We start from the raw sequence: 23261 nt of genomic DNA, 5'->3' as shown, positions 1-23261 counted from the left end.
TAAATGAAAGTGATGCAAAAAAAACTTACAGCATCTGCTATTCCCAGGTGCTAACAGATAGTTTTTTTTATTAATCACTGCACTTCACATTTGAGCATGTCAGCTTGAAAGTAAATTAAAGTGATGCAAGAAAAGCTTACAGCACCTGGTATTCCTAGGTAGGGTCCCACCTCAGTACTATTCAGGCCCAAACTTGCTTAGCTTCCAAGGTCAGATGAGATTGGGCGTTCTCAAGCTGGTGTGGCCGTAAGCCTTAAACACTTACTCAAATTGCCTAATCATAGCAAATATGATCAAAGACCAATCTGACAATTTTTTTTATTAATCCCTGCACTTGACATTCTAGAATGTTATCTTGAATGTAATTAAATGATCCAATAAAAGCTTACAATACGGAGCTGGTATACTGAGGCACTAATTATTCACTGCACTTCAAATTTGAACATGATAGATTGAACATAAATTAAAGGGATGCAAACAATCTTACAGCACCTGCTATTCCCTGGTACTAAAATATTTCTATTTAATCTGTACACTTCACATACAAGCTTGTCAGTTGCAGATTAAAGTAAAGTGATGCAACAAAAACTTACAGCATCTGCTATTCCCAGGTGCTAACAGATAGTTTTTTTTAATTAATCACTGCATTTCACATCCTAGCATGTCATCTTGACAGTAAATTAAAGTGATGCAAGAGAAGCTTACAGCATCTCGTAGTCCAATGTGCTAACATATAGTTTTTTGATGAATCACTGCACTTCACATTCAGGCATGTGAGTTGGAGAGTAAATGAAAGTGATGCAAAAAAAACTTACAGCATCTGCTATTCCCAGGTGCTAACAGATAGTTTGAGTTAATTATTCACTGCACTTCAAATTTGAACATGATAGCTTGAACATAAATTAAAGGGATGCAATACAATCTTACAGCACCTGCTATTCCCTGGTACTAAAATATTTCTATTTAATCTGTACACTTCACATACAAGCTTGTCAGTTGCAGATTAAAGTAAAGTGATGCAACAAAAACTTACAGCATTTGCTATTCCCAGGTGCTAACAGATAGTTTTTTTAATTAATCACTGCACTTCACATCCTAGCATGTCATCTTGAAAGTAAATTAAAGTGATGCAAGAGAAGCTTACAGCATCTCGTAGTCCAAGGTGCTAACAGATAGATTTTTGAGGAATCACTGCACTTCACATTCAGGCATGTGAGTTGGAGAGTAAATGAAAGTGATGCAAAAAAAACTTACAGCATCTGCTATTCCCAGGTGCTAACAGATAGTTTTTTTTATTAATCACTGCACTTCACATTTGAGCATGTCAGCTTGAAAGTAAATTAAAGTGATGCAAGAAAAGCTTACAGCACCTGGTATTCCTAGGTAGGGTCCCACCTCAGTACTATTCAGGCCCAAACTTGCTTAGCTTCCAAGGTCAGATGAGATTGGGCGTTCTCAAGCTGGTGTGGCCGTAAGCCTTAAACACTTACTCAAATTGCCTAATCATAGCAAATATGATCAAAGACCAATCTGACAATTTTTTTTATTAATCCCTGCACTTGACATTCTAGAATGTTATCTTGAATGTAATTAAATGATCCAATAAAAGCTTACAATACGGAGCTGGTATACTGAGGCACTAATTATTCACTGCACTTCAAATTTGAACATGATAGATTGAACATAAATTAAAGGGATGCAAACAATCTTACAGCACCTGCTATTCCCTGGTACTAAAATATTTCTATTTAATCTGTACACTTCACATACAAGCTTGTCAGTTGTAGATTAAATTAAAGTGATGCAACAAAAACTTACAGCATCTGCTATTCCCAGGTGCTAACAGATAGTTTTTTTTAATTAATCACTGCATTTCACATCCTAGCATGTCATCTTGACAGTAAATTAAAGTGATGCAAGAGAAGCTTACAGCATCTCGTAGTCCAATGTGCTAACATATAGTTTTGTGATGAATCACTGCACTTCACATTCAGGCATGTGAGTTGGAGAGTAAATGAAAGTGATGCAAAAAAAACTTACAGCATCTGCTATTCCCAGGTGCTAACAGATAGTTTTTTTTATTAATCACTGCACTTCACATTTGAGCATGTCAGCTTGAAAGTAAATTAAAGTGATGCAAGAAAAGCTTACAGCACCTGGTATTCCTAGGTAGGGTCCCACCGCAGTACTATTCAGGCCCAAACTTGCTTAGCTTCCAAGGTCAGATGAGATTGGGCGTTCTCAAGCTGGTGTGGCCGTAAGCCTTAAACACTTACTCAAATTGCCTAATCATAGCAAATATGATCAAAGACCAATCTGACAATTTTTTTTATTAATCCCTGCACTTGACATTCTAGAATGTTATCTTGAATGTAATTAAATGATGCAATAAAAGCTTACAATACGGAGCTGGTATACGGAGGCACTAATTATTCACTGCACTTCAAATTTGAACATGATAGCTTGAACATAAATTAAAGGGATGCAAACAATCTTACAGCACCTGCTATTCCCTGGTACTAAAATATTTCTATTTAATCTGTACACTTCACATACAAGCTTGTCAGTTGCAGATTAAAGTAAAGTGATGCAACAAAAACTTACAGCATCTGCTATTCCCAGGTGCTAACAGATAGTTTTTTTAATTAATCACTGCATTTCACATCCTAGCATGTCATCTTGACAGTAAATTAAAGTGATGCAAGAGAAGCTTACAGCATCTCGTAGTCCAATGTGCTAACATATAGTTTTTTGATGAATCACTGCACTTCACATTCAGGCATGTGAGTTGGAGAGTAAATGAAAGTGATGCAAAAAAAACTTACAGCATCTGCTATTCCCAGGTGCTAACAGATAGTTTGAGTTAATTATTCACTGCACTTCAAATTTAGACATGATAGCTTGAACATAAATTAAAGGGATGCAATACAATCTTACAGCACCTGCTATTCCCTGGTACTAAAATATTTCTATTTAATCTGTACACTTCACATACAAGCTTGTCAGTTGCAGATTAAAGTAAAGTGATGCAACAAAAACTTACAGCATTTGCTATTCCCAGGTGCTAACAGATAGTTTTTTTAATTAATCACTGCACTTCACATCCTAGCATGTCATCTTGAAAGTAAATTAAAGTGATGCAAGAGAAGCTTACAGCATCTCGTAGTCCAAGGTGCTAACAGATAGATTTTTGAGGAATCACTGCACTTCACATTCAGGCATGTGAGTTGGAGAGTAAATGAAAGTGATGCAAAAAAAACTTACAGCATCTCCTATTCCCAGGTGCTAACAGATAGTTTTTTTTATTAATCACTGCACTTCACATTTGAGCATGTCAGCTTGAAAGTAAATTAAAGTGATGCAAGAAAAGCTTACAGCACCTGGTATTCCTAGGTAGGGTCCCACCTCAGTACTATTCAGGCCCAAACTTGCTTAGCTTCCAAGGTCAGATGAGATTGGGCGTTCTCAAGCTGGTGTGGCCGTAAGCCTTAAACACTTACTCAAATTGCCTAATCATAGCAAATATGATCAAAGACCAATCTGACAATTTTTTTTATTAATCCCTGCACTTGACATTCTAGAATGTTATCTTGAATGTAATTAAATGATCCAATAAAAGCTTACAATACGGAGCTGGTATACTGAGGCACTAATTATTCACTGCACTTCAAATTTGAACATGATAGATTGAACATAAATTAAAGGGATGCAAACAATCTTACAGCACCTGCTATTCCCTGGTACTAAAATATTTCTATTTAATCTGTACACTTCACATACAAGCTTGTCAGTTGTAGATTAAATTAAAGTGATGCAACAAAAACTTACAGCATCTGCTATTCCCAGGTGCTAACAGATAGTTTTTTTTAATTAATCACTGCATTTCACATCCTAGCATGTCATCTTGACAGTAAATTAAAGTGATGCAAGAGAAGCTTACAGCATCTCGTAGTCCAATGTGCTAACATATAGTTTTGTGATGAATCACTGCACTTCACATTCAGGCATGTGAGTTGGAGAGTAAATGAAAGTGATGCAAAAAAAACTTACAGCATCTGCTATTCCCAGGTGCTAACAGATAGTTTTTTTTATTAATCACTGCACTTCACATTTGAGCATGTCAGCTTGAAAGTAAATTAAAGTGATGCAAGAAAAGATTACAGCACCTGGTATTCCTAGGTAGGGTCCCACCGCAGTACTATTCAGGCCCAAACTTGCTTAGCTTCCAAGGTCAGATGAGATTGGTCGTTCTCAAGCTGGTGTGGCCGTAAGCCTTAAACACTTACTCAAATTGCCTAATCATAGCAAATATGATCAAAGACCAATCTGACAATTTTTTTTATTAATCCCTGCACTTGACATTCTAGAATGTTATCTTGAATGTAATTAAATGATGCAATAAAAGCTTACAATACGGAGCTGGTATACGGAGGCACTAATTATTCACTGCACTTCAAATTTGAACATGATAGCTTGAACATAAATTAAAGGGATGCAAACAATCTTACAGCACCTGCTATTCCCTGGTACTAAAATATTTCTATTTAATCTGTACACTTCACATACAAGCTTGTCAGTTGCAGATTAAAGTAAAGTGATGCAACAAAAACTTACAGCATCTGCTATTCCCAGGTGCTAACAGATAGTTTTTTTAATTAATCACTGCATTTCACATCCTAGCATGTCATCTTGACAGTAAATTAAAGTGATGCAAGAGAAGCTTACAGCATCTCGTAGTCCAATGTGCTAACATATAGTTTTTTGATGAATCACTGCACTTCACATTCAGGCATGTGAGTTGGAGAGTAAATGAAAGTGATGCAAAAAAAACTTACAGCATCTGCTATTCCCAGGTGCTAACAGATAGTTTGAGTTAATTATTCACTGCACTTCAAATTTAGACATGATAGCTTGAACATAAATTAAAGGGATGCAATACAATCTTACAGCACCTGCTATTCCCTGGTACTAAAATATTTCTATTTAATCTGTACACTTCACATACAAGCTTGTCAGTTGCAGATTAAAGTAAAGTGATGCAACAAAAACTTACAGCATTTGCTATTCCCAGGTGCTAACAGATAGTTTTTTTAATTAATCACTGCACTTCACATCCTAGCATGTCATCTTGAAAGTAAATTAAAGTGATGCAAGAGAAGCTTACAGCATCTCGTAGTCCAAGGTGCTAACAGATAGATTTTTGAGGAATCACTGCACTTCACATTCAGGCATGTGAGTTGGAGAGTAAATGAAAGTGATGCAAAAAAAACTTACAGCATCTGCTATTCCCAGGTGCTAACAGATAGTTTTTTTTATTAATCACTGCACTTCACATTTGAGCATGTCAGCTTGAAAGTAAATTAAAGTGATGCAAGAAAAGCTTACAGCACCTGGTATTCCTAGGTAGGGTCCCACCTCAGTACTATTCAGGCCCAAACTTGCTTAGCTTCCAAGGTCAGATGAGATTGGGCGTTCTCAAGCTGGTGTGGCCGTAAGCCTTAAACACTTACTCAAATTGCCTAATCATAGCAAATATGATCAAAGACCAATCTGACAATTTTTTTTATTAATCCCTGCACTTGACATTCTAGAATGTTATCTTGAATGTAATTAAATGATCCAATAAAAGCTTACAATACGGAGCTGGTATACTGAGGCACTAATTATTCACTGCACTTCAAATTTGAACATGATAGATTGAACATAAATTAAAGGGATGCAAACAATCTTACAGCACCTGCTATTCCCTGGTACTAAAATATTTCTATTTAATCTGTACACTTCACATACAAGCTTGTCAGTTGCAGATTAAAGTAAAGTGATGCAACAAAAACTTACAGCATCTGCTATTCCCAGGTGCTAACAGATAGTTTTTTTAATTAATCACTGCATTTCACATCCTAGCATGTCATCTTGACAGTAAATTAAAGTGATGCAAGAGAAGCTTACAGCATCTCGTAGTCCAATGTGCTAACATATAGTTTTTTGATGAATCACTGCACTTCACATTCAGGCATGTGAGTTGGAGAGTAAATGAAAGTGATGCAAAAAAAACTTACAGCATCTGCTATTCCCAGGTGCTAACAGATAGTTTGAGTTAATTATTCACTGCACTTCAAATTTAGACATGATAGCTTGAACATAAATTAAAGGGATGCAATACAATCTTACAGCACCTGCTATTCCCTGGTACTAAAATATTTCTATTTAATCTGTACACTTCACATACAAGCTTGTCAGTTGCAGATTAAAGTAAAGTGATGCAACAAAAACTTACAGCATTTGCTATTCCCAGGTGCTAACAGATAGTTTTTTTAATTAATCACTGCACTTCACATCCTAGCATGTCATCTTGAAAGTAAATTAAAGTGATGCAAGAGAAGCTTACAGCATCTCGTAGTCCAAGGTGCTAACAGATAGATTTTTGAGGAATCACTGCACTTCACATTCAGGCATGTGAGTTGGAGAGTAAATGAAAGTGATGCAAAAAAAACTTACAGCATCTGCTATTCCCAGGTGCTAACAGATAGTTTTTTTTATTAATCACTGCACTTCACATTTGAGCATGTCAGCTTGAAAGTAAATTAAAGTGATGCAAGAAAAGCTTACAGCACCTGGTATTCCTAGGTAGGGTCCCACCTCAGTACTATTCAGGCCCAAACTTGCTTAGCTTCCAAGGTCAGATGAGATTGGGCGTTCTCAAGCTGGTGTGGCCGTAAGCCTTAAACACTTACTCAAATTGCCTAATCATAGCAAATATGATCAAAGACCAATCTGACAATTTTTTTTATTAATCCCTGCACTTGACATTCTAGAATGTTATCTTGAATGTAATTAAATGATCCAATAAAAGCTTACAATACGGAGCTGGTATACTGAGGCACTAATTATTCACTGCACTTCAAATTTGAACATGATAGATTGAACATAAATTAAAGGGATGCAAACAATCTTACAGCACCTGCTATTCCCTGGTACTAAAATATTTCTATTTAATCTGTACACTTCACATACAAGCTTGTCAGTTGTAGATTAAATTAAAGTGATGCAACAAAAACTTACAGCATCTGCTATTCCCAGGTGCTAACAGATAGTTTTTTTTAATTAATCACTGCATTTCACATCCTAGCATGTCATCTTGACAGTAAATTAAAGTGATGCAAGAGAAGCTTACAGCATCTCGTAGTCCAATGTGCTAACATATAGTTTTTTGATGAATCACTGCACTTCACATTCAGGCATGTGAGTTGGAGAGTAAATGAAAGTGATGCAAAAAAAACTTACAGCATCTGCTATTCCCAGGTGCTAACAGATAGTTTGAGTTAATTATTCACTGCACTTCAAATTTAGACATGATAGCTTGAACATAAATTAAAGGGATGCAATACAATCTTACAGCACCTGCTATTCCCTGGTACTAAAATATTTCTATTTAATCTGTACACTTCACATACAAGCTTGTCAGTTGCAGATTAAAGTAAAGTGATGCAACAAAAACTTACAGCATTTGCTATTCCCAGGTGCTAACAGATAGTTTTTTTAATTAATCACTGCACTTCACATCCTAGCATGTCATCTTGAAAGTAAATTAAAGTGATGCAAGAGAAGCTTAAAGCATCTCGTAGTCCAAGGTGCTAACAGATAGATTTTTGAGGAATCACTGCACTTCACATTCAGGCATGTGAGTTGGAGAGTAAATGAAAGTGATGCAAAAAAAACTTACAGCATCTGCTATTCCCAGGTGCTAACAGATAGTTTTTTTTATTAATCACTGCACTTCACATTTGAGCATGTCAGCTTGAAAGTAAATTAAAGTGATGCAAGAAAAGCTTACAGCACCTGGTATTCCTAGGTAGGGTCCCACCTCAGTACTATTCAGGCCCAAACTTGCTTAGCTTCCAAGGTCAGATGAGATTGGGCGTTCTCAAGCTGGTGTGGCCGTAAGCCTTAAACACTTACTCAAATTGCCTAATCATAGCAAATATGATCAAAGACCAATCTGACAATTTTTTTTATTAATCCCTGCACTTGACATTCTAGAATGTTATCTTGAATGTAATTAAATGATGCAATAAAAGCTTACAATACGGAGCTGGTATACGGAGGCACTAATTATTCACTGCACTTCAAATTTGAACATGATAGCTTGAACATAAATTAAAGGGATGCAAACAATCTTACAGGACCTGCTATTCCCTGGTACTAAAATATTTCTATTTAATCTGTACACTTCACATACAAGCTTGTCAGTTGCAGATTAAAGTAAAGTGATGCAACAAAAACTTACAGCATCTGCTATTCCCAGGTGCTAACAGATAGTTTTTTTAATTAATCACTGCATTTCACATCCTAGCATGTCATCTTGACAGTAAATTAAAGTGATGCAAGAGAAGCTTACAGCATCTCGTAGTCCAATGTGCTAACATATAGTTTTGTGATGAATCACTGCACTTCACATTCAGGCATGTGAGTTGGAGAGTAAATGAAAGTGATGCAAAAAAAACTTACAGCATCTGCTATTCCCAGGTGCTAACAGATAGTTTTTTTTATTAATCACTGCACTTCACATTTGAGCATGTCAGCTTGAAAGTAAATTAAAGTGATGCAAGAAAAGCTTACAGCACCTGGTATTCCTAGGTAGGGTCCCACCGCAGTACTATTCAGGCCCAAACTTGCTTAGCTTCCAAGGTCAGATGAGATTGGGCGTTCTCAAGCTGGTGTGGCCGTAAGCCTTAAACACTTACTCAAATTGCCTAATCATAGCAAATATGATCAAAGACCAATCTGACAATTTTTTTTATTAATCCCTGCACTTGACATTCTAGAATGTTATCTTGAATGTAATTAAATGATGCAATAAAAGCTTACAATACGGAGCTGGTATACGGAGGCACTAATTATTCACTGCACTTCAAATTTGAACATGATAGCTTGAACATAAATTAAAGGGATGCAAACAATCTTACAGCACCTGCTATTCCCTGGTACTAAAATATTTCTATTTAATCTGTACACTTCACATACAAGCTTGTCAGTTGCAGATTAAAGTAAAGTGATGCAACAAAAACTTACAGCATCTGCTATTCCCAGGTGCTAACAGATAGTTTTTTTAATTAATCACTGCATTTCACATCCTAGCATGTCATCTTGACAGTAAATTAAAGTGATGCAAGAGAAGCTTACAGCATCTCGTAGTCCAATGTGCTAACATATAGTTTTTTGATGAATCACTGCACTTCACATTCAGGCATGTGAGTTGGAGAGTAAATGAAAGTGATGCAAAAAAAACTTACAGCATCTGCTATTCCCAGGTGCTAACAGATAGTTTGAGTTAATTATTCACTGCACTTCAAATTTAGACATGATAGCTTGAACATAAATTAAAGGGATGCAATACAATCTTACAGCACCTGCTATTCCCTGGTACTAAAATATTTCTATTTAATCTGTACACTTCACATACAAGCTTGTCAGTTGCAGATTAAAGTAAAGTGATGCAACAAAAACTTACAGCATTTGCTATTCCCAGGTGCTAACAGATAGTTTTTTTAATTAATCACTGCACTTCACATCCTAGCATGTCATCTTGAAAGTAAATTAAAGTGATGCAAGAGAAGCTTACAGCATCTCGTAGTCCAAGGTGCTAACAGATAGATTTTTGAGGAATCACTGCACTTCACTTTCAGGCATGTGAGTTGGAGAGTAAATGAAAGTGATGCAAAAAAAACTTACAGCATCTGCTATTCCCAGGTGCTAACAGATAGTTTTTTTTATTAATCACTGCACTTCACATTTGAGCATGTCAGCTTGAAAGTAAATTAAAGTGATGCAAGAAAAGCTTACAGCACCTGGTATTCCTAGGTAGGGTCCCACCTCAGTACTATTCAGGCCCAAACTTGCTTAGCTTCCAAGGTCAGATGAGATTGGGCGTTCTCAAGCTGGTGTGGCCGTAAGCCTTAAACACTTACTCAAATTGCCTAATCATAGCAAATATGATCAAAGACCAATCTGACAATTTTTTTTATTAATCCCTGCACTTGACATTCTAGAATGTTATCTTGAATGTAATTAAATGATGCAATAAAAGCTTACAATACGGAGCTGGTATACGGAGGCACTAATTATTCACTGCACTTCAAATTTGAACATGATAGCTTGAACATAAATTAAAGGGATGCAAACAATCTTACAGCACCTGCTATTCCCTGGTACTAAAATATTTCTATTTAATCTGTACACTTCACATACAAGCTTGTCAGTTGCAGATTAAAGTAAAGTGATGCAACAAAAACTTACAGCATCTGCTATTCCCAGGTGCTAACAGATAGTTTTTTTAATTAATCACTGCATTTCACATCCTAGCATGTCATCTTGACAGTAAATTAAAGTGATGCAAGAGAAGCTTACAGCATCTCGTAGTCCAATGTGCTAACATATAGTTTTTTGATGAATCACTGCACTTCACATTCAGGCATGTGAGTTGGAGAGTAAATGAAAGTGATGCAAAAAAAACTTACAGCATCTGCTATTCCCAGGTGCTAACAGATAGTTTGAGTTAATTATTCACTGCACTTCAAATTTAGACATGATAGCTTGAACATAAATTAAAGGGATGCAATACAATCTTACAGCACCTGCTATTCCCTGGTACTAAAATATTTCTATTTAATCTGTACACTTCACATACAAGCTTGTCAGTTGCAGATTAAAGTAAAGTGATGCAACAAAAACTTACAGCATTTGCTATTCCCAGGTGCTAACAGATAGTTTTTTTAATTAATCACTGCACTTCACATCCTAGCATGTCATCTTGAAAGTAAATTAAAGTGATGCAAGAGAAGCTTACAGCATCTCGTAGTCCAAGGTGCTAACAGATAGATTTTTGAGGAATCACTGCACTTCACATTCAGGCATGTGAGTTGGAGAGTAAATGAAAGTGATGCAAAAAAAACTTACAGCATCTGCTATTCCCAGGTGCTAACAGATAGTTTTTTTTATTAATCACTGCACTTCACATTTGAGCATGTCAGCTTGAAAGTAAATTAAAGTGATGCAAGAAAAGCTTACAGCACCTGGTATTCCTAGGTAGGGTCCCACCTCAGTACTATCCAGGCCCAAACTTGCTTAGCTTCCAAGGTCAGATGAGATTGGGCGTTCTCAAGATGGTGTGGCCGTAAGCCTTATACGCTTACTCAAATTGCCTAATCATAGCAAATATGATCAAAGACCAATCTGACAATTTTTTTTATTAATCCCTGCACTTGACATTCTAGAATGTTATCTTGAATGTAATTAAATGATGCAATAAAAGCTTACAATACGGAGCTGGTATACGGAGGCACTAATTATTCACTGCACTTCAAATTTGAACATGATAGCTTGAACATAAATTAAAGGGATGCAAACAATCTTACAGCACCTGCTATTCCCTGGTACTAAAATATTTCTATTTAATCTGTACACTTCACATACAAGCTTGTCAGTTGCAGATTAAAGTAAAGTGATGCAACAAAAACTTACAGCATCTGCTATTCCCAGGTGCTAACAGATAGTTTTTTTAATTAATCACTGCATTTCACATCCTAGCATGTCATCTTGACAGTAAATTAAAGTGATGCAAGAGAAGCTTACAGCATCTCGTAGTCCAATGTGCTAACATATAGTTTTTTGATGAATCACTGCACTTCACATTCAGGCATGTGAGTTGGAGAGTAAATGAAAGTGATGCAAAAAAAACTTACAGCATCTGCTATTCCCAGGTGCTAACAGATAGTTTTTTTAAATTAATCACTGCACTTCACATTTGAGCATGTCAGCTTGAAAGTAAATTAAAGTGATGCAAGAAAAGCTTACAGCACCTGGTATTCCTAGGTAGGGTCCCACCTCAGTACTATTCAGGCCCAAACTTGCTTAGCTTCCAAGGTCAGATGAGATTGGGCGTTCTCAAGCTGGTGTGGCCGTAAGCCTTAAACACTTACTCAAATTGCCTAATCATAGCAATTATGATCAAAGACCAATCTGACAATTTTTTTTATTAATCCCTGCACTTGACATTCTAGAATGTTATCTTGAATGTAATTAAATGATGCAATAAAAGCTTACAATACGGAGCTGGTATACGGAGGCACTAATTATTCACTGCACTTCAAATTTGAACATGATAGCTTGAACATAAATTAAAGGGATGCAAACAATCTTACAGCACCTGCTATTCCCTGGTACTAAAATATTTCTATTTAATCTGTACACTTCACATACAAGCTTGTCAGTTGCAGATTAAAGTAAAGTGATGCAACAAAAACTTACAGCATCTGCTATTCCCAGGTGCTAACAGATAGTTTTTTTAATTAATCACTGCATTTCACATCCTAGCATGTCATCTTGACAGTAAATTAAAGTGATGCAAGAGAAGCTTACAGCATCTCGTAGTCCAATGTGCTAACATATAGTTTTTTGATGAATCACTGCACTTCACATTCAGGCATGTGAGTTGGAGAGTAAATGAAAGTGATGCAAAAAAAACTTACAGCATCTGCTATTCCCAGGTGCTAACAGATAGTTTGAGTTAATTATTCATTGCACTTCAAATTTGAACATGATAGCTTGAACATAAATTAAAGGGATGCAATACAATCTTACAGCACCTGCTATTCCCTGGTACTAAAATATTTCTATTTAATCTGTACACTTCACATACAAGCTTGTCAGTTGCAGATTAAAGTAAAGTGATGCAACAAAAACTTACAGCATCTGCTATTCCCAGGTGCTAACAGATAGTTTTTTTAATTAATCACTGCATTTCACATCCTAGCATGTCATCTTGACAGTAAATTAAAGTGATGCAAGAGAAGCTTACAGCATCTCGTAGTCCAATGTGCTAACATATAGTTTTTTGATGAATCACTGCACTTCACATTCAGGCATGTGAGTTGGAGAGTAAATGAAAGTGATGCAAAAAAAACTTACAGCATCTGCTATTCCCAGGTGCTAACAGATAGTTTGAGTTAATTATTCACTGCACTTCAAATTTGAACATGATAGCTTGAACATAAATTAAAGGGATGCAATACAATCTTACAGCACCTGCTATTCCCTGGTACTAAAATATTTCTATTTAATCTGTACACTTCACATACAAGCTTGTCAGTTGCAGATTAAAGTAAAGTGATGCAACAAAAACTTACAGCATTTGCTATTCCCAGGTGCTAACAGATAGTTTTTTTAATTAATCACTGCACTTCACATCCTAGCATGTCATCTTGAAAGTAAATTAAAGTGATGCAAGAGAAGCTTACAGCATCTCGTAGTCCAAGGTGCTAACAGATAGATTTTTGAGGAATCACTGCACTTCACATTCAGGCATGTGAGTTGGAGAGTAAATGAAAGTGATGCAAAAAAAACTTACAGCATCTGCTATTCCCAGGTGCTAACAGATAGTTTTTTTTATTAATCACTGCACTTCACATTTGAGCATGTCAGCTTGAAAGTAAATTAAAGTGATGCAAGAAAAGCTTACAGCACCTGGTATTCCTAGGTAGGGTCCCACCTCAGTACTATTCAGGCCCAAACTTGCTTAGCTTCCAAGGTCAGATGAGATTGGGCGTTCTCAAGCTGGTGTGGCCGTAAGCCTTAAACACTTACTCAAATTGCCTAATCATAGCAAATATGATCAAAGACCAATCTGACAATTTTTTTTATTAATCCCTGCACTTGACATTCTAGAATGTTATCTTGAATGTAATTAAATGATCCAATAAAAGCTTACAATACGGAGCTGGTATACTGAGGCACTAATTATTCACTGCACTTCAAATTTGAACATGATAGATTGAACATAAATTAAAGGGATGCAAACAATCTTACAGCACCTGCTATTCCCTGGTACTAAAATATTTCTATTTAATCTGTACACTTCACATACAAGCTTGTCAGTTGTAGATTAAATTAAAGTGATGCAACAAAAACTTACAGCATCTGCTATTCCCAGGTGCTAACAGATAGTTTTTTTTAATTAATCACTGCATTTCACATCCTAGCATGTCATCTTGACAGTAAATTAAAGTGATGCAAGAGAAGCTTACAGCATCTCGTAGTCCAATGTGCTAACATATAGTTTTGTGATGAATCACTGCACTTCACATTCAGGCATGTGAGTTGGAGAGTAAATGAAAGTGATGCAAAAAAAACTTACAGCATCTGCTATTCCCAGGTGCTAACAGATAGTTTGAGTTAATTATTCACTGCACTTCAAATTTAGACATGATAGCTTGAACATAAATTAAAGGGATGCAATACAATCTTACAGCACCTGCTATTCCCTGGTACTAAAATATTTCTATTTAATCTGTACACTTCACATACAAGCTTGTCAGTTGCAGATTAAAGTAAAGTGATGCAACAAAAACTTACAGCATTTGCTATTCCCAGGTGCTAACAGATAGTTTTTTTAATTAATCACTGCACTTCACATCCTAGCATGTCATCTTGAAAGTAAATTAAAGTGATGCAAGAGAAGCTTAAAGCATCTCGTAGTCCAAGGTGCTAACAGATAGATTTTTGAGGAATCACTGCACTTCACATTCAGGCATGTGAGTTGGAGAGTAAATGAAAGTGATGCAAAAAAAACTTACAGCATCTGCTATTCCCAGGTGCTAACAGATAGTTTTTTTTATTAATCACTGCACTTCACATTTGAGCATGTCAGCTTGAAAGTAAATTAAAGTGATGCAAGAAAAGCTTACAGCACCTGGTATTCCTAGGTAGGGTCCCACCTCAGTACTATTCAGGCCCAAACTTGCTTAGCTTCCAAGGTCAGATGAGATTGGGCGTTCTCAAGCTGGTGTGGCCGTAAGCCTTAAACACTTACTCAAATTGCCTAATCATAGCAAATATGATCAAAGACCAATCTGACAATTTTTTTTATTAATCCCTGCACTTGACATTCTAGAATGTTATCTTGAATGTAATTAAATGATGCAATAAAAGCTTACAATACGGAGCTGGTATACGGAGGCACTAATTATTCACTGCACTTCAAATTTGAACATGATAGCTTGAACATAAATTAAAGGGATGCAAACAATCTTACAGGACCTGCTATTCCCTGGTACTAAAATATTTCTATTTAATCTGTACACTTCACATACAAGCTTGTCAGTTGCAGATTAAAGTAAAGTGATGCAACAAAAACTTACAGCATCTGCTATTCCCAGGTGCTAACAGATAGTTTTTTTAATTAATCACTGCATTTCACATCCTAGCATGTCATCTTGACAGTAAATTAAAGTGATGCAAGAGAAGCTTACAGCATCTCGTAGTCCAATGTGCTAACATATAGTTTTGTGATGAATCACTGCACTTCACATTCAGGCATGTGAGTTGGAGAGTAAATGAAAGTGATGCAAAAAAAACTTACAGCATCTGCTATTCCCAGGTGCTAACAGATAGTTTTTTTTATTAATCACTGCACTTCACATTTGAGCATGTCAGCTTGAAAGTAAATTAAAGTGATGCAAGAAAAGCTTACAGCACCTGGTATTCCTAGGTAGGGTCCCACCGCAGTACTATTCAGGCCCAAACTTGCTTAGCTTCCAAGGTCAGATGAGATTGGGCGTTCTCAAGCTGGTGTGGCCGTAACCCTTAAACACTTACTCAAATTGCCTAATCATAGCAAATATGATCAAAGACCAATCTGACAATTTTTTTTATTAATCCCTGCACTTGACATTCTAGAATGTTATCTTGAATGTAATTAAATGATGCAATAAAAGCTTACAATACGGAGCTGGTATACGGAGGCACTAATTATTCACTGCACTTCAAATTTGAACATGATAGCTTGAACATAAATTAAAGGGATGCAAACAATCTTACAGCACCTGCTATTCCCTGGTACTAAAATATTTCTATTTAATCTGTACACTTCACATACAAGCTTGTCAGTTGCAGATTAAAGTAAAGTGATGCAACAAAAACTTACAGCATCTGCTATTCCCAGGTGCTAACAGATAGTTTTTTTAATTAATCACTGCATTTCACATCCTAGCATGTCATCTTGACAGTAAATTAAAGTGATGCAAGAGAAGCTTACAGCATCTCGTAGTCCAATGTGCTAACATATAGTTTTTTGATGAATCACTGCACTTCACATTCAGGCATGTGAGTTGGAGAGTAAATGAAAGTGATGCAAAAAAAACTTACAGCATCTGCTATTCCCAGGTGCTAACAGATAGTTTGAGTTAATTATTCACTGCACTTCAAATTTAGACATGATAGCTTGAACATAAATTAAAGGGATGCAATACAATCTTACAGCACCTGCTATTCCCTGGTACTAAAATATTTCTATTTAATCTGTACACTTCACATACAAGCTTGTCAGTTGCAGATTAAAGTAAAGTGATGCAACAAAAATTTACAGCATTTGCTATTCCCAGGTGCTAACAGATAGTTTTTTTAATTAATCACTGCACTTCACATCCTAGCATGTCATCTTGAAAGTAAATTAAAGTGATGCAAGAGAAGCTTACAGCATCTCGTAGTCCAAGGTGCTAACAGATAGATTTTTGAGGAATCACTGCACTTCACTTTCAGGCATGTGAGTTGGAGAGTAAATGAAAGTGATGCAAAAAAAACTTACAGCATCTGCTATTCCCAGGTGCTAACAGATAGTTTTTTTTATTAATCACTGCACTTCACATTTGAGCATGTCAGCTTGAAAGTAAATTAAAGTGATGCAAGAAAAGCTTACAGCACCTGGTATTCCTAGGTAGGGTCCCACCTCAGTACTATTCAGGCCCAAACTTGCTTAGCTTCCAAGGTCAGATGAGATTGGGCGTTCTCAAGCTGGTGTGGCCGTAAGCCTTAAACACTTACTCAAATTGCCTAATCATAGCAAATATGATCAAAGACCAATCTGACAATTTTTTTTATTAATCCCTGCACTTGACATTCTAGAATGTTATCTTGAATGTAATTAAATGATGCAATAAAAGCTTACAATACGGAGCTGGTATACGGAGGCACTAATTATTCACTGCACTTCAAATTTGAACATGATAGCTTGAACATAAATTAAAGGGATGCAAACAATCTTACAGCACCTGCTATTCCCTGGTACTAAAATATTTCTATTTAATCTGTACACTTCACATACAAGCTTGTCAGTTGCAGATTAAAGTAAAGTGATGCAACAAAAACTTACAGCATCTGCTATTCCCAGGTGCTAACAGATAGTTTTTTTAATTAATCACTGCATTTCACATCCTAGCATGTCATCTTGACAGTAAATTAAAGTGATGCAAGAGAAGCTTACAGCATCTCGTAGTCCAATGTGCTAACATATAGTTTTTTGATGAATCACTGCACTTCACATTCAGGCATGTGAGTTGGAGAGTAAATGAAAGTGATGCAAAAAAAACTTACAGCATCTGCTATTCCCAGGTGCTAACAGATAGTTTGAGTTAATTATTCACTGCACTTCAAATTTAGACATGATAGCTTGAACATAAATTAAAGGGATGCAATACAATCTTACAGCACCTGCTATTCCCTGGTACTAAAATATTTCTATTTAATCTGTACACTTCACATACAAGCTTGTCAGTTGCAGATTAAAGTAAAGTGATGCAACAAAAACTTACAGCATTTGCTATTCCCAGGTGCTAACAGATAGTTTTTTTAATTAATCACTGCACTTCACATCCTAGCATGTCATCTTGAAAGTAAATTAAAGTGATGCAAGAGAAGATTACAGCATCTCGTAGTCCAAGGTGCTAACAGATAGATTTTTGAGGAATCACTGCACTTCACATTCAGGCATGTGAGTTGGAGAGTAAATGAAAGTGATGCAAAAAAAACTTACAGCATCTGCTATTCCCAGGTGCTAACAGATAGTTTTTTTTATTAATCACTGCACTTCACATTTGAGCATGTCAGCTTGAAAGTAAATTAAAGTGATGCAAGAAAAGCTTACAGCACCTGGTATTCCTAGGTAGGGTCCCACCTCAGTACTATTCAGGCCCAAACTTGCTTAGCTTCCAAGGTCAGATGAGATTGGGCATTCTCAAGCTGGTGTGGCCGTAAGCCTTAAACACTTACTCAAATTGCCTAATCATAGCAAATATGATCAAAGACCAATCTGACAATTTTTTTTATTAATCCCTGCACTTGACATTCTAGAATGTTATCTTGAATGTAATTAAATGATGCAATAAAAGCTTACAATACGGAGCTGGTATACGGAGGCACTAATTATTCACTGCACTTCAAATTTGAACATGATAGCTTGAACATAAATTAAAGGGATGCAAACAATCTTACAGCACCTGCTATTCCCTGGTACTAAAATATTTCTATTTAATCTGTACACTTCACATACAAGCTTGTCAGTTGCAGATTAAAGTAAAGTGATGCAACAAAAACTTACAGCATCTGCTATTCCCAGGTGCTAACAGATAGTTTTTTTAATTAATCACTGCATTTCACATCCTAGCATGTCATCTTGACAGTAAATTAAAGTGATGCAAGAGAAGCTTACAGCATCTCGTAGTCCAATGTGCTAACATATAGTTTTTTGATGAATCACTGCACTTCACATTCAGGCATGTGAGTTGGAGAGTAAATGAAAGTGATGCAAAAAAAACTTACAGCATCTGCTATTCCCAGGTGCTAACAGATAGTTTGAGTTAATTATTCACTGCACTTCAAATTTAGACATGATAGCTTGAACATAAATTAAAGGGATGCAATACAATCTTACAGCACCTGCTATTCCCTGGTACTAAAATATTTCTATTTAATCTGTACACTTCACATACAAGCTTGTCAGTTGCAGATTAAAGTAAAGTGATGCAACAAAAACTTACAGCATTTGCTATTCCCAGGTGCTAACAGATAGTTTTTTTAATTAATCACTGCACTTCACATCCTAGCATGTCATCTTGAAAGTAAATTAAAGTGATGCAAGAGAAGATTACAGCATCTCGTAGTCCAAGGTGCTAACAGATAGATTTTTGAGGAATCACTGCACTTCACATTCAGGCATGTGAGTTGGAGAGTAAATGAAAGTGATGCAAAAAAAACTTACAGCATCTGCTATTCCCAGGTGCTAACAGATAGTTTTTTTTATTAATCACTGCACTTCACATTTGAGCATGTCAGCTTGAAAGTAAATTAAAGTGATGCAAGAAAAGCTTACAGCACCTGGTATTCCTAGGTAGGGTCCCACCGCAGTACTATTCAGGCCCAAACTTGCTTAGCTTCCAAGGTCAGATGAGATTGGGCGTTCTCAAGCTGGTGTGGCCGTAACCCTTAAACACTTACTCAAATTGCCTAATCATAGCAAATATGATCAAAGACCAATCTGACAATTTTTTTTATTAATCCCTGCACTTGACATTCTAGAATGTTATCTTGAATGTAATTAAATGATGCAATAAAAGCTTACAATACGGAGCTGGTATACGGAGGCACTAATTATTCACTGCACTTCAAATTTGAACATGATAGCTTGAACATAAATTAAAGGGATGCAAACAATCTTACAGCACCTGCTATTCCCTGGTACTAAAATATTTCTATTTAATCTGTACACTTCACATACAAGCTTGTCAGTTGCAGATTAAAGTAAAGTGATGCAACAAAAACTTACAGCATCTGCTATTCCCAGGTGCTAACAGATAGTTTTTTTAATTAATCACTGCATTTCACATCCTAGCATGTCATCTTGACAGTAAATTAAAGTGATGCAAGAGAAGCTTACAGCATCTCGTAGTCCAATGTGCTAACATATAGTTTTTTGATGAATCACTGCACTTCACATTCAGGCATGTGAGTTGGAGAGTAAATGAAAGTGATGCAAAAAAAACTTACAGCATCTGCTATTCCCAGGTGCTAACAGATAGTTTGAGTTAATTATTCACTGCACTTCAAATTTAGACATGATAGCTTGAACATAAATTAAAGGGATGCAATACAATCTTACAGCACCTGCTATTCCCTGGTACTAAAATATTTCTATTTAATCTGTACACTTCACATACAAGCTTGTCAGTTGCAGATTAAAGTAAAGTGATGCAACAAAAATTTACAGCATTTGCTATTCCCAGGTGCTAACAGATAGTTTTTTTAATTAATCACTGCACTTCACATCCTAGCATGTCATCTTGAAAGTAAATTAAAGTGATGCAAGAGAAGCTTACAGCATCTCGTAGTCCAAGGTGCTAACAGATAGATTTTTGAGGAATCACTGCACTTCACTTTCAGGCATGTGAGTTGGAGAGTAAATGAAAGTGATGCAAAAAAAACTTACAGCATCTGCTATTCCCAGGTGCTAACAGATAGTTTTTTTTATTAATCACTGCACTTCACATTTGAGCATGTCAGCTTGAAAGTAAATTAAAGTGATGCAAGAAAAGCTTACAGCACCTGGTATTCCTAGGTAGGGTCCCACCTCAGTACTATTCAGGCCCAAACTTGCTTAGCTTCCAAGGTCAGATGAGATTGGGCGTTCTCAAGCTGGTGTGGCCGTAAGCCTTAAACACTTACTCAAATTGCCTAATCATAGCAAATATGATCAAAGACCAATCTGACAATTTTTTTTATTAATCCCTGCACTTGACATTCTAGAATGTTATCTTGAATGTAATTAAATGATGCAATAAAAGCTTACAATACGGAGCTGGTATACGGAGGCACTAATTATTCACTGCACTTCAAATTTGAACATGATAGCTTGAACATAAATTAAAGGGATGCAAACAATCTTACAGCACCTGCTATTCCCTGGTACTAAAATATTTCTATTTAATCTGTACACTTCACATACAAGCTTGTCAGTTGCAGATTAAAGTAAAGTGATGCAACAAAAACTTACAGCATCTGCTATTCCCAGGTGCTAACAGATAGTTTTTTTAATTAATCACTGCATTTCACATCCTAGCATGTCATCTTGACAGTAAATTAAAGTGATGCAAGAGAAGCTTACAGCATCTCGTAGTCCAATGTGCTAACATATAGTTTTTTGATGAATCACTGCACTTCACATTCAGGCATGTGAGTTGGAGAGTAAATGAAAGTGATGCAAAAAAAACTTACAGCATCTGCTATTCCCAGGTGCTAACAGATAGTTTGAGTTAATTATTCACTGCACTTCAAATTTAGACATGATAGCTTGAACATAAATTAAAGGGATGCAATACAATCTTACAGCACCTGCTATTCCCTGGTACTAAAATATTTCTATTTAATCTGTACACTTCACATACAAGCTTGTCAGTTGCAGATTAAAGTAAAGTGATGCAACAAAAACTTACAGCATTTGCTATTCCCAGGTGCTAACAGATAGTTTTTTTAATTAATCACTGCACTTCACATCCTAGCATGTCATCTTGAAAGTAAATTAAAGTGATGCAAGAGAAGATTACAGCATCTCGTAGTCCAAGGTGCTAACAGATAGATTTTTGAGGAATCACTGCACTTCACATTCAGGCATGTGAGTTGGAGAGTAAATGAAAGTGATGCAAAAAAAACTTACAGCATCTGCTATTCCCAGGTGCTAACAGATAGTTTTTTTTATTAATCACTGCACTTCACATTTGAGCATGTCAGCTTGAAAGTAAATTAAAGTGATGCAAGAAAAGCTTACAGCACCTGGTATTCCTAGGTAGGGTCCCACCTCAGTACTATTCAGGCCCAAACTTGCTTAGCTTCCAAGGTCAGATGAGATTGGGCATTCTCAAGCTGGTGTGGCCGTAAGCCTTAAACACTTACTCAAATTGCCTAATCATAGCAAATATGATCAAAGACCAATCTGACAATTTTTTTTATTAATCCCTGCACTTGACATTCTAGAATGTTATCTTGAATGTAATTAAATGATGCAATAAAAGCTTACAATACGGAGCTGGTATACGGAGGCACTAATTATTCACTGCACTTCAAATTTGAACATGATAGCTTGAACATAAATTAAAGGGATGCAAACAATCTTACAGCACCTGCTATTCCCTGGTACTAAAATATTTCTATTTAATCTGTACACTTCACATACAAGCTTGTCAGTTGCAGATTAAAGTAAAGTGATGCAACAAAAACTTACAGCATCTGCTATTCCCAGGTGCTAACAGATAGTTTTTTTAATTAATCACTGCATTTCACATCCTAGCATGTCATCTTGACAGTAAATTAAAGTGATGCAAGAGAAGCTTACAGCATCTCGTAGTCCAATGTGCTAACATATAGTTTTTTGATGAATCACTGCACTTCACATTCAGGCATGTGAGTTGGAGAGTAAATGAAAGTGATGCAAAAAAAACTTACAGCATCTGCTATTCCCAGGTGCTAACAGATAGTTTGATTTAATTATTCACTGCACTTCAAATTTGAACATGATAGCTTGAACATAAATTAAAGGGATGCAAACAATCTTACAGCACCTGCTATTCCCTGGTACTAAAATATTTCTATTTAATCTGTACACTTCACATACAAGCTTGTCAGTTGCAGATTAAAGTAAAGTGATGCAACAAAAACTTACAGCATCTGCTATTCCCAGGTGCTAACAGATAGTTTTTTTAATTAATCACTGCATTTCACATCCTAGCATGTCATCTTGACAGTAAATTAAAGTGATGCAAGAGAAGCTTACAGCATCTCGTAGTCCAATGTGCTAACATATAGTTTTTTGATGAATCACTGCACTTCACATTCAGGCATGTGAGTTGGAGAGTAAATGAAAGTGATGCAAAAAAAACTTACAGCATCTGCTATTCCCAGGTGCTAACAGATAGTTTGAGTTAATTATTCACTGCACTTCAAATTTAGACATGATAGCTTGAACATAAATTAAAGGGATGCAATACAATCTTACAGCACCTGCTATTCCCTGGTACTAAAATATTTCTATTTAATCTGTACACTTCACATACAAGCTTGTCAGTTGCAGATTAAAGTAAAGTGATGCAACAAAAATTTACAGCATTTGCTATTCCCAGGTGCTAACAGATAGTTTTTTTAATTAATCACTGCACTTCACATCCTAGCATGTCATCTTGAAAGTAAATTAAAGTGATGCAAGAGAAGCTTACAGCATCTCGTAGTCCAAGGTGCTAACAGATAGATTTTTGAGGAATCACTGCACTTCACTTTCAGGCATGTGAGTTGGAGAGTAAATGAAAGTGATGCAAAAAAAACTTACAGCATCTGCTATTCCCAGGTGCTAACAGATAGTTTTTTTTATTAATCACTGCACTTCACATTTG

At 36.2% G+C, this 23261-nt stretch overlaps 20 pseudogenes; all 20 read right to left on the bottom strand.

The window, feature by feature from the left end:
• Positions 1–133: 133 nt before the first annotated feature.
• LOC145646749 (5S ribosomal RNA) lies at positions 134–252 on the bottom strand (annotated as a pseudogene).
• A 1106-nt stretch (positions 253–1358) lies between these two features.
• Positions 1359–1477, bottom strand: LOC145646748 (5S ribosomal RNA; annotated as a pseudogene).
• Positions 1478–2144: 667 nt separating this feature from the next.
• On the bottom strand, positions 2145–2263 carry LOC145644349 (5S ribosomal RNA; annotated as a pseudogene).
• A 1105-nt stretch (positions 2264–3368) lies between these two features.
• Positions 3369–3487, bottom strand: LOC145646747 (5S ribosomal RNA; annotated as a pseudogene).
• A 667-nt stretch (positions 3488–4154) lies between these two features.
• On the bottom strand, positions 4155–4273 carry LOC145649851 (5S ribosomal RNA; annotated as a pseudogene).
• Positions 4274–5378: 1105 nt separating this feature from the next.
• Positions 5379–5497, bottom strand: LOC145646746 (5S ribosomal RNA; annotated as a pseudogene).
• Positions 5498–6602: 1105 nt separating this feature from the next.
• LOC145646745 (5S ribosomal RNA) lies at positions 6603–6721 on the bottom strand (annotated as a pseudogene).
• Positions 6722–7827: 1106 nt separating this feature from the next.
• Positions 7828–7946, bottom strand: LOC145646743 (5S ribosomal RNA; annotated as a pseudogene).
• Positions 7947–8612: 666 nt separating this feature from the next.
• On the bottom strand, positions 8613–8731 carry LOC145644338 (5S ribosomal RNA; annotated as a pseudogene).
• Positions 8732–9836: 1105 nt separating this feature from the next.
• On the bottom strand, positions 9837–9955 carry LOC145646742 (5S ribosomal RNA; annotated as a pseudogene).
• A 1105-nt stretch (positions 9956–11060) lies between these two features.
• On the bottom strand, positions 11061–11179 carry LOC145647144 (5S ribosomal RNA; annotated as a pseudogene).
• A 667-nt stretch (positions 11180–11846) lies between these two features.
• Positions 11847–11965, bottom strand: LOC145646741 (5S ribosomal RNA; annotated as a pseudogene).
• A 1544-nt stretch (positions 11966–13509) lies between these two features.
• Positions 13510–13628, bottom strand: LOC145646740 (5S ribosomal RNA; annotated as a pseudogene).
• Positions 13629–14734: 1106 nt separating this feature from the next.
• LOC145646739 (5S ribosomal RNA) lies at positions 14735–14853 on the bottom strand (annotated as a pseudogene).
• A 666-nt stretch (positions 14854–15519) lies between these two features.
• On the bottom strand, positions 15520–15638 carry LOC145648696 (5S ribosomal RNA; annotated as a pseudogene).
• A 1105-nt stretch (positions 15639–16743) lies between these two features.
• Positions 16744–16862, bottom strand: LOC145646738 (5S ribosomal RNA; annotated as a pseudogene).
• A 1105-nt stretch (positions 16863–17967) lies between these two features.
• On the bottom strand, positions 17968–18086 carry LOC145647887 (5S ribosomal RNA; annotated as a pseudogene).
• A 1105-nt stretch (positions 18087–19191) lies between these two features.
• LOC145648695 (5S ribosomal RNA) lies at positions 19192–19310 on the bottom strand (annotated as a pseudogene).
• Positions 19311–20415: 1105 nt separating this feature from the next.
• Positions 20416–20534, bottom strand: LOC145646737 (5S ribosomal RNA; annotated as a pseudogene).
• Positions 20535–21639: 1105 nt separating this feature from the next.
• LOC145647886 (5S ribosomal RNA) lies at positions 21640–21758 on the bottom strand (annotated as a pseudogene).
• Positions 21759–23261: the final 1503 nt, after the last annotated feature.

This window comes from Electrophorus electricus, chromosome 13 (assembly GCF_041902795.1).
Source record: "Electrophorus electricus isolate QZ-2024a chromosome 13, ASM4190279v1, whole genome shotgun sequence".
Lineage (NCBI taxonomy): Eukaryota > Metazoa > Chordata > Actinopteri > Gymnotiformes > Gymnotidae > Electrophorus > Electrophorus electricus.
This window is presented reverse-complemented; position numbering and strand designations above follow the sequence as displayed.